Source organism: Eriocheir sinensis, chromosome 5, assembly GCF_024679095.1.
Source record: "Eriocheir sinensis breed Jianghai 21 chromosome 5, ASM2467909v1, whole genome shotgun sequence".
Lineage (NCBI taxonomy): Eukaryota > Metazoa > Arthropoda > Malacostraca > Decapoda > Varunidae > Eriocheir > Eriocheir sinensis.
In genome coordinates, this window is record NC_066513.1 from 26,629,535 (window position 1) to 26,638,563 (window position 9,029).

General features: G+C 40.0%; 1 long non-coding RNA gene across 2 annotated transcripts; it reads right to left on the minus strand.

The window, feature by feature from the left end:
• Positions 1-1,070: 1,070 nt before the first annotated feature.
• LOC126985754 (uncharacterized) lies at positions 1,071-9,029 on the minus strand. 2 transcript variants are annotated; one of them, XR_007739011.1, is made up of 3 exons: positions 8,934-9,029; positions 1,621-1,867; positions 1,071-1,395 (listed from the first exon to the last, which is right to left on the minus strand). It is a non-coding gene; the product is annotated as an uncharacterized LOC126985754 (long non-coding RNA). The 2 variants fall into 2 exon arrangements; XR_007739012.1 differs by lacking the exon at positions 8,934-9,029 and adding an exon at positions 7,256-7,681.

Consider the following 9,029-nt stretch of genomic DNA (forward strand, 5'->3'; position numbering starts at 1 on the left):
AGAGAGAGAGAGAGAGAGAGAGAGAGAGAGAGAGAGAGAGAGAGAGAGAGAGAGAGAGAGAGAGAGAGAGAGAGAGAGATTGATTAAAAGAGGTTAGGGAGGAGAGAAAGAGGTTAATTTACTCGCCCCACACAAAGTTGGCGCAGGGGAAGTGAACGCCACAAAGAAGTAGAAAAAAAAAATAGGTGGAAAACCTTCTTCTACACTTTCCTCACCTGTTCCCCGAGGCATTACCTGGGCACACGTGACCATCTTTACCTTCACCTTTGCCTCCCCTTGTTAAATCCACGCCTCTCCCCTTTACCTGATCTTCTCAACGTATTGTAGTAGAAGTAGGAAAAAAAACTCAGTGGAAAACCTCCTCCTACACTTTCCTCACCTGTTCCCAGAGGCGTTACCTGGGCACACGTGACCACCTTTACCTTCCCCTTCGCCTCCCCTTGTTAAATCCACGCATCTCCCCTGTACCTGATCTCTTCGTATTGTAGTAAAAGTAAAAGAAAAAACTCAGTGGAAAACCTCCTACACTTTCCTCACCTGTTCCTCGAGGCATTACCTGGGCACACGTGACCACCTTTACCTTTCCCTTCGCCTCCCCTCGCTAAATCCACGCCTCTCCCCTTTACCTGATCTTCTCTACGTAATGCTTCACTCTGCGATATTGAATAACTTCCCAAAGGTCACGGCGGAAGAACACAAAGTAACGTGCAAAAATTATATCCAACAACTCATTAAAGCTGAAGAAGTCATTAGGGCTGAAACACGGATGCTGAGGCCAGGGAAATGCGTGGTGCTCACCGAAATGGAGTGAAATGAAAATAAAACGATGGATATTACGAAAGCCATCGGGAGAATGTGAGGAGCGTAAAAATGCAAGGAGTGATACTTGTCTCGAGTTAGGGATAAGAATGGAACGCGGAATGAGAGCGAGAGAAGCGAGAACAAGGACGAGGAGGAGGACGAGGAGGAGGGCAAGGGTGAATGTTGCAGTGTTCCCAGTCCCACAGATCATCAAGAGGGAGAGATAGTCAATACGTGGCCCGAGGGAGATCATGAATAACACAGAATCGCCTGGGAGACGGATTTGAAAGCGAGTTGACTACTTCTAAAAACATGAGTAAAGTGTTACCATACCGACCGAGTTCCTTATCCATATTTGTGGTGATAGACTATTTAGCATGATTATATAAGCTCCTAATTAGTAGTTTCAACGTATGAAAAAACAACTAATATTTCGAGCGTTGAGAGTGTAGCATGGGTCAGACTCCTCAATCAGGATCGTCAGGATCGGAGGTGCAGTCAGCGAACTCGTGGTCCACATCGATGGGAAGGACAGGTTCTCGGCCATATAACATCTTGAATGGTGAAAACCTCGTGTAGGCCTGGACTGTAGATCTAAAAAAATAAACAATGCAATTCAAAAGCTAATAACAGTACACTGTTCGGTTGCTGCGCTCGACTAATCCATTGGCCTGAAATCGATTTTTTTTTTTTTTTTTGTTGGAAAAATATATAGGCATAGTTTCAACAAGATAAAAAAATGCCAAAATAGTGGCATTGCTTTCTAACAGAGGAAAGAATAAGCACAAACAAATATAATTATAATATTATGATAAATACTTGAGGATGATAAGCAGATGTGATTCTCTGCGTTGTTCCTGCGAGCGTGTGGAGCTCTGCTGAGACTGAGTTCACAAACTCTCTGCCCTGGTCATTGATCTGTATGGCAACACGTCCATGACGACGGATAATGTCCTCGTACAGGAACCGAGCCACTTCTACAGCTTCCTTTGATTTTAAAGAGCGAGCCTCAATCCACTTGGAAAAATAACAAACGGCCATCACAATGACATGACCGTTGGAGGACCTGAAAAAAATACAGAGTTGTAAGCTTGCCGAAATTAATGCCGAAATTAACTTACATAAAAGTATTAATAGTATAAATAACAATAGTAGTATTGTACTTATATACAAATTGTGCAAAAACCAAACTCACGTTGTCAATGAACATAGGTCTATGCTAATTTGGTACATGTTTCGAGGCTTAATTGGGATACTGTGCGTTTCGGATCTACTTTCTTGAACACACTGCTGGCTTTTTTGGCCCCGTGAACAAGTTTTTTTATGGTTTCAACTACATCAGATGTAACATTACGCCACCAATATCTTGCATTATGCGATCGATGACCTTATCCCTGCCAATATGGCCTCCCAAAACAACAGCTTCGTCGCTGTCCCGTTTCCTTGAACCTTCCGATGCACGATTGACTGCCCATTGTGTCGTTTGCTTGCTCTGCGCGAAGAAAAATTTGCTTATCCAGTCGACCTGAACGCCACGATCAACACATGAATGAAGATAGACGACGCGGTTTGTTTATTCATAAATAATTCAAATATGCTTACACGGTTAAAATTGTATCTCCTGAAAGACTTCGATCTCATAGTAAGAAAAGAAACCACGTGGACCCGTCTCAGTTATTTCACTGGATAGGAATAAAAAAATGAGGAAACAAAGTAAACGTAATGACGCTGCTCCTGTAAATAGTGTTAGTAGAAGAAGAGTTTAAAAGAGATAATAAAGACACGATGCAACGGCGAAATACTAAGAGTTCAGGGACAAGAAAGAGGAGAATCGAAGACTATGGAGGAAAGGTAATGTCGTGAAGGGGAAAAAAAATATGACTATCGAGGATTTTAGGGACATTACAAGGATTTCAAGGACAAGGATTTCAAGGACAAGAAGAAGGAGAACAGAAGACTATGGAAGTAAGGTAATGTCGTGAAAGGCAAGGCAGGAAAAAAAAAAGGAAAGAAAAAGAGGAAAGGATAAACAAAGTCACATAATTCGGTTTCAGGTTCTTTCCTCCTGACCCAAAGTTTCGCAGCTACTTTTTTTTTTTTTAGGTAAAACTTTCGTTCCACCCGCGAGACTTTTTCTTCCAAGTGAGCGGCCGTGCGATTGTCAGAGGGATTCAGTTCTCAACCCAAAAATCATGGAGGATGGAAGAGCTTTTACGAGGCAATAGATTAACAAGAACTATATTAACACTCTGAGGGGGGCATGTAGAGTGGTGCTGGATTCCAAGTGAGCGGCCGTACTATTGTCACAGAGGGATTCAAATCTACACCGAAAAATCATGGAGGATGGAAGAGCTTTTACGAGGCAATAGATTAACAAGAAGAACTGTATTGACACTCTGAGCGGGACATTTAGAGAGTGATGATTGATTCCAAGTGAGCGGCCGAACGATTGTCAAACAGGGATTCAATTCTACACCGAAAAATCATGGAGTATGGAAGAGCTTTTACGAAACAATAGATTAATCAGAAGAACTATACTAGCACGCTTACAGGTACACATTTAGAGATATAATGGATGCCTATAACACGCACACGAGACACGGTTAATAAGGTTTATCAATTTGCGGCCGAGATCCCTGAATTGATGGCATAACGACCCGCCATAACGGAGAAAATACGACTATACTCCATCATGGCGGATAAAATAATGTTTGTGAGTAAAATCGAGGTTCCGGTAATTCCTTTTTTTTGCAGCTTCCGAAAGGGTTAGCAAGAAAAGACAGTCACTAAGTCTATAGGAAAAATAGTAAGAAGAACAGAAACGAGAAGCGAGGTGAATGAAGTAGAAGCAGATGAGGAAGAGGATGAAGATGAAGAAGAAGGAAGGGGATAGATAAGAACACGAAGAAGGACAAAGAGAGAAAGAAGGAAAATAACAAGGAAAAGGTGAACCAAATTAAGAAAAAAGAACAAAGAATTGAAAATAATAAAAAAAGAACAATTAATTAAGAGAAAACTATAACAACAAAAAAACGAGAAATAAAACAAAGACAAAGAAAACAAGAAAACAGCAAGAACAAAAACAAGAATATAAACTGAAAAAAAAAAAAGAACAAAGATAAGAAAAATATGAACAACAACTCCCAATAACATCTCCCGTATTCCCCCTTCACAAAGAGCACTGACGTCAGCATCTCCCTCCACAGGTGTTCTGGCCGGGTATAATAATGTTCTTCTACCCTGGGCTATTCAAACGGCCCTCACCTAACACCTGCAGTACACTAATTGGCCGGGCAGGTGTCTTACTTCCTTATTATCTACTACTATACTTATCTGCTTATTGTCTACTTACTATCTACCCTCTGCTTTACTTCCTTATTCATTAGCCCCAATAGGAGACACAAGACTCTAAAGGCGATGACGATTGGGTGAAAAGTCTTTTGATCTTTATAGGTAATGCAATAAAGATGGAGTTAATACGATTCGAAGATGAAGAAGGAAAGAAAAGAGGTGATCCCTGAATAGTACAGCGTAAAAAGTATTAGATTTTATAAAGGAGACTAAACAAGACTCTGAAGGCGACGAAGAAAGGGAGAAAAGTCTATGATCTTTATCGTTAATGCAAAGGGATGCTTGAAAAATGGAGTTAAGATGATTTGAAAATAAAGGAAAGAAAAGAGGTAGTCCATTAATACAGAGTAAAAAGTATTGAATTTTATGTACGAGACTAAACAAGACTTAAGACGACGAAAAATGAGGGAAAAATCCTTAATATTTATCGACAATCAAATAAAAAAAAAACTAGAAAAATTGGCTCATTAGATTAAGAAATCAAAAACAAAGAAAAAGAGCTAAATCAGTATGGCAAAAGAAAATAAGTAAATGATATTGAAATTCATAAGAAAAAAAAAAAAGGAAAAAAATAAATGACGCAAATAGTAAAAGCATCAATACAACCATTAAAAAACTCCAGCTACGAAGAGCAATCAAAATCCATCACGGGAACTGCCACACATGACTCTTCCAACCAGACAGACGCGGAGGCTCGCCGGTGTAACACGCTGGGCCGTGAAGGAGACAGGAGGACGGACAGGCCTAGCGTGCGGCAATAAGTCAGCTCGTCTCCGTGGCTCGCACTGCCCCCGTGAACCTCCGAGCCCAGAACATGACACTCGATCAACGTGGTTTGGCCTGGGTCGCGGGGAACTATATAAAGCTCAGTGTTCGCAAACGATTCTGTACCTCTCATATTAACTCTTAAAATGCTGAAAGAAGATTGATCAGGTTCTCTTGAGGGCGTTTTTAGGGTCATGGTACAGATGCTTCGTCAAACTATCCATGGAAATGCTTACAACTCCCACGAAAACCTTGCCAAATATAGGACGGTGTTTGCAGACACTTCCACCTCTCACATCAACTTTCCAAATGGCGAAAAGGAGATTAAACGGGTTCTCGCGAGGGTTTTTCTTTACGTTCACGGTAAAGGAGAAGGATCAACCTACCACCAGGGTCATAAAACTACCCACGGAAATGCTCACAACTCCTACGAAATCCAGATGTGTGTGTGCCTGTGGCTCGAAACTTCTCAATGTGGCTCTCTATTAGTCAAACAGAAAAGCAACGCCACGCATTCAAGTCTTTCCTCGAAGTTACACAAGAACGATTCATCCGACAGACCACTAGACGAACGCATGTAACAAATTTAGATTACCTATTGATGGAAGTGTGTGTGAAGGTGTGTGTGAAGGTGTGTGTGAAGGTGTGTGTGTGAAGGTGTGGGCGAGTGTTTACCTGTGTGTGTTGCGAGAGATATATTGAGAGTGTGTGAGAGAGATAGAGAAAGAGGAAGAGAGAGAGAGTCGACACTTCCAATTTACATCCCCTTCTTAATCCGGCGTTGATCCTGACAAGAATACTTAGATCCTCATAAATGTTCCCGAAGAATAAGGATTTCTCGTTGGCTCGGTGAGAGGTGACAGCGCTAAGTGAAGCCATTGAATATAGAGTGCATGTGAAGAAACGGAAGGGGACGTGAAATTTGCGAGGAAGAGACAAGAGTTAAATATGTGTGAAAAAAAAATAGGGTGAAATTACGGAAAATATTTAAAAAGCAACAAAATTAGAAGAAATATACGAAACAAAAAAAAATTATGTAACACGAAACAAAGAAAAGGAAAGAAAAACGCACATATGCATAAAAGTACACGATATATTTAATTAAAAGGCAACGAAATTCAAAGAGGAAAAATACCAAACATAACTTAAAAGGTATTTCTATGTAACACGAAACAAAGGTGAGGAAAAAGAAAAACGCACGCATATATCAAGTTCCGGAGAAGTTGAACCTATGTGTAAAGAAGGGAAATAAAAGTGCGTGGAAAGAAACTTAGAGCAATGTAGTATATAGAAAGTGCGAACGAGAGCGGAGGAGACAATTTAAGTGGCAATGCATTTCAAGAGATAAGAGAAAAGAAGAGTTTCTGTGACGTATCGTTGCGACCAGGCGGCGGCGGCGAGGGAAGGCGACAACGGAGGGGAAGGAGAGAGTGAACTATGAAAATCCGAATCAGAAAATAAAATGGAAAATAGCAGTAACCTCTCTTCCGCGAACTCATTGGAGGGAAGGAGAGGAAAATATGAAAATCCGAATCAGAAAATAAAATGGAAAATAGCAGTGCCCTCTCTTCGGCGAACTCATTGGAGGGAACGAGAGTGAACTATGAAAACCTGAATCAGAAAATAAAATGGAGTCTTATACCTCCATTCCTCTTCTCTTTTCCTCTCACTCCATCCGTTCTTCCTATCCTTCCTCTTCCCTCTCCCTCAGTACCTTCATCCCTCCTCCCTTGTCTCGACAATCCTTCCTCCATCCGCTTCCCTTGTCACTCCATCTCTTCAGCGAATTCATTGGCGGGAAGGAGAGGAAAATATGAAAATCCGAAAGAGAAAGTAAAATAGAAGAATCATAGTAGTATACCCAGTCTTCATCGAACTCACTGGGGGATTACTGAATTTAGATGTTTGTTATATCCAACGTTAGAATATCAAATTAAAGTACTGCATCAAATAACAGCAAAGTAGTTTATTGTTTACAAGCAGTCAATATTGTTTGGTTATAACTAAAAATAGTGTTCATTGGTTTTAATAGCTGGAAAAATATTGCTGTTTTAAATGACTGTAAACTTATCAATTAAAAAAAAAGGTTAATGAAACTCAATTATTTTTACCGTTCGACAAATTAAAATTAAGTCAAATTAAAATTAAGTCAAAAATTAAGTCTTAAATTAAGTCTAAAATTAAGTCAAAGAAGTTCGCTCAATAGAAGATCACAACGAAACAAAAGCAAAGATACATTCAATAAGAGTAACAACATTAATAACAGCAATAACAAGAACAATAATACCCACCACCACCACCACCAATAACAACAACAAACAATAACAACGGGACTTACGTGGGTACGATAAATGCGATGTTGTTCGTGTCCATTGGCGCGAAAGTGGAAGGAAAGATGGAAGGAGAGGGAAGACTGAAGCACTCTGGCTGGAGGAGGAATGGAGGGATAAGGTATAAGAGGGATGGAGGAACTGAAGGAGAAGGAAGAGGAGAAATAGGAAGGATAGGAATGATGGAAGGGACTATGTGAAAAACAAAGTGAGGATGAGGAGGAAGGGATGGAGAGAAGGAGGGACTAACAGAAAGGAAATGGGAAGGATAGAAATGAAGATGGGAGAAGCAAGAGGGAAAAACGGAGGAGGAATTGAGGTAGAAATAGAAAGGAAGGTATGATTGAGAAGAAAATACGGAAGAGAAGTGGAAGAGACTGAAGGAGAGGGAAGAAGGGAGAGAAAATGGGAAGAGAAATGGAAGGGACTGAAGGAGAAGGAAAAAGGAGAGGAAGGAGAAAGGAAGAACTGAGAAAATGGGAAGAGAAATGGAGGGACTGAAGGAGAGACATAAAATGGACGGATAAGAAGGTAGGAAGGCGTAAAAGGACAAGAAAGCCGCAGAAAATAGAAATACTTAAGTGAAAGGATGAGAGAGAGAGAGAGAGAGAGAGAGAGAGAGAGAGAGAGAGAGGTAAACGAAGGTGGGAGGAGGGCAGGGTAAGAGGATTGTTCAAGGCTTATGACGCGGCAACCGGCCAGGAGAGATCGGTCTGTCCGCGCGATGCTTCCTTTTCAAATATAAACAATACAAGTTGGGAAATAATTAATACAAGAGAAATTGAGAGGAGAAGAGACATTACTAAAAGAGGAAAGACGACAATACAGAAAGAAGCAATACAAAAAGAAAAAAAGATAAAAGTTTGAAAATATTAATTAATAAACGAAAATAAGAAAGAAAAGAAAAAGACAAAAAGCAGGAGACATTACAGAAAGAGACAATACTGAAAGAGCAAAATATGACGATACAAGTTGCAAAATAATTAATGGAAGCGAAAGTAAGAACGAAATAGAGCAACAGAGTAATAAACAAGGAAAGACTAAAAAAGGTCAATTGAGTATCTGCTTTTGTTCCGCTCGTCCACTACACTATTCGTGAACCAATTTCTACCTATTTTCTTCATGAACCTGAATTTGTCTAGTTTGTACTTATTTCTGTGTGACCTAACCTATTTTTAGTAGATCTTAATCACCAAACCTTGTATTATTTTAGTTAATTTTATCTTAGGACTCGAGGAAATCTATATCAAATCTATATCCTTTCCGTAATAATTCAAGGATGTCTGTCATCCATCCAAGGTCTCTATTTCCCGATCTCACCAGCCGATAAAGAATATTCTGAGTTTACGTTGAAATAACCTCAAGTAAAATACAAGTCCTTCGCGGAATCCTGGTCACAAGGATCTAAGGTCTGCCCCGCGTTAAGTCACCAAAAGAAGGGGTAACAGCTTGTATGAAATAACTAAAAACATTTAAATTACAGACATACACTATTATACTTAAATTACACTTGATTTTACACACAAAGAATACACTATTATACTTAAATTACACTTGATATTACACACAACAAAGAATATCCCAGGTATGATAAGTAATAACCCTTACTGACTGGGTGAGATGAACAACTAAAGAAACTCTGAAACAATAGGTGATGTATCCTCCTCGGTATATCCGTCCTTGTACCTCACTTCCAAGGAGATGATGGCGCTGTATGATATAAATCCAGTGAGAGGTAGACACCTTCACACCCGATGAGGCTAGACTGCTTTCCACTGCCAG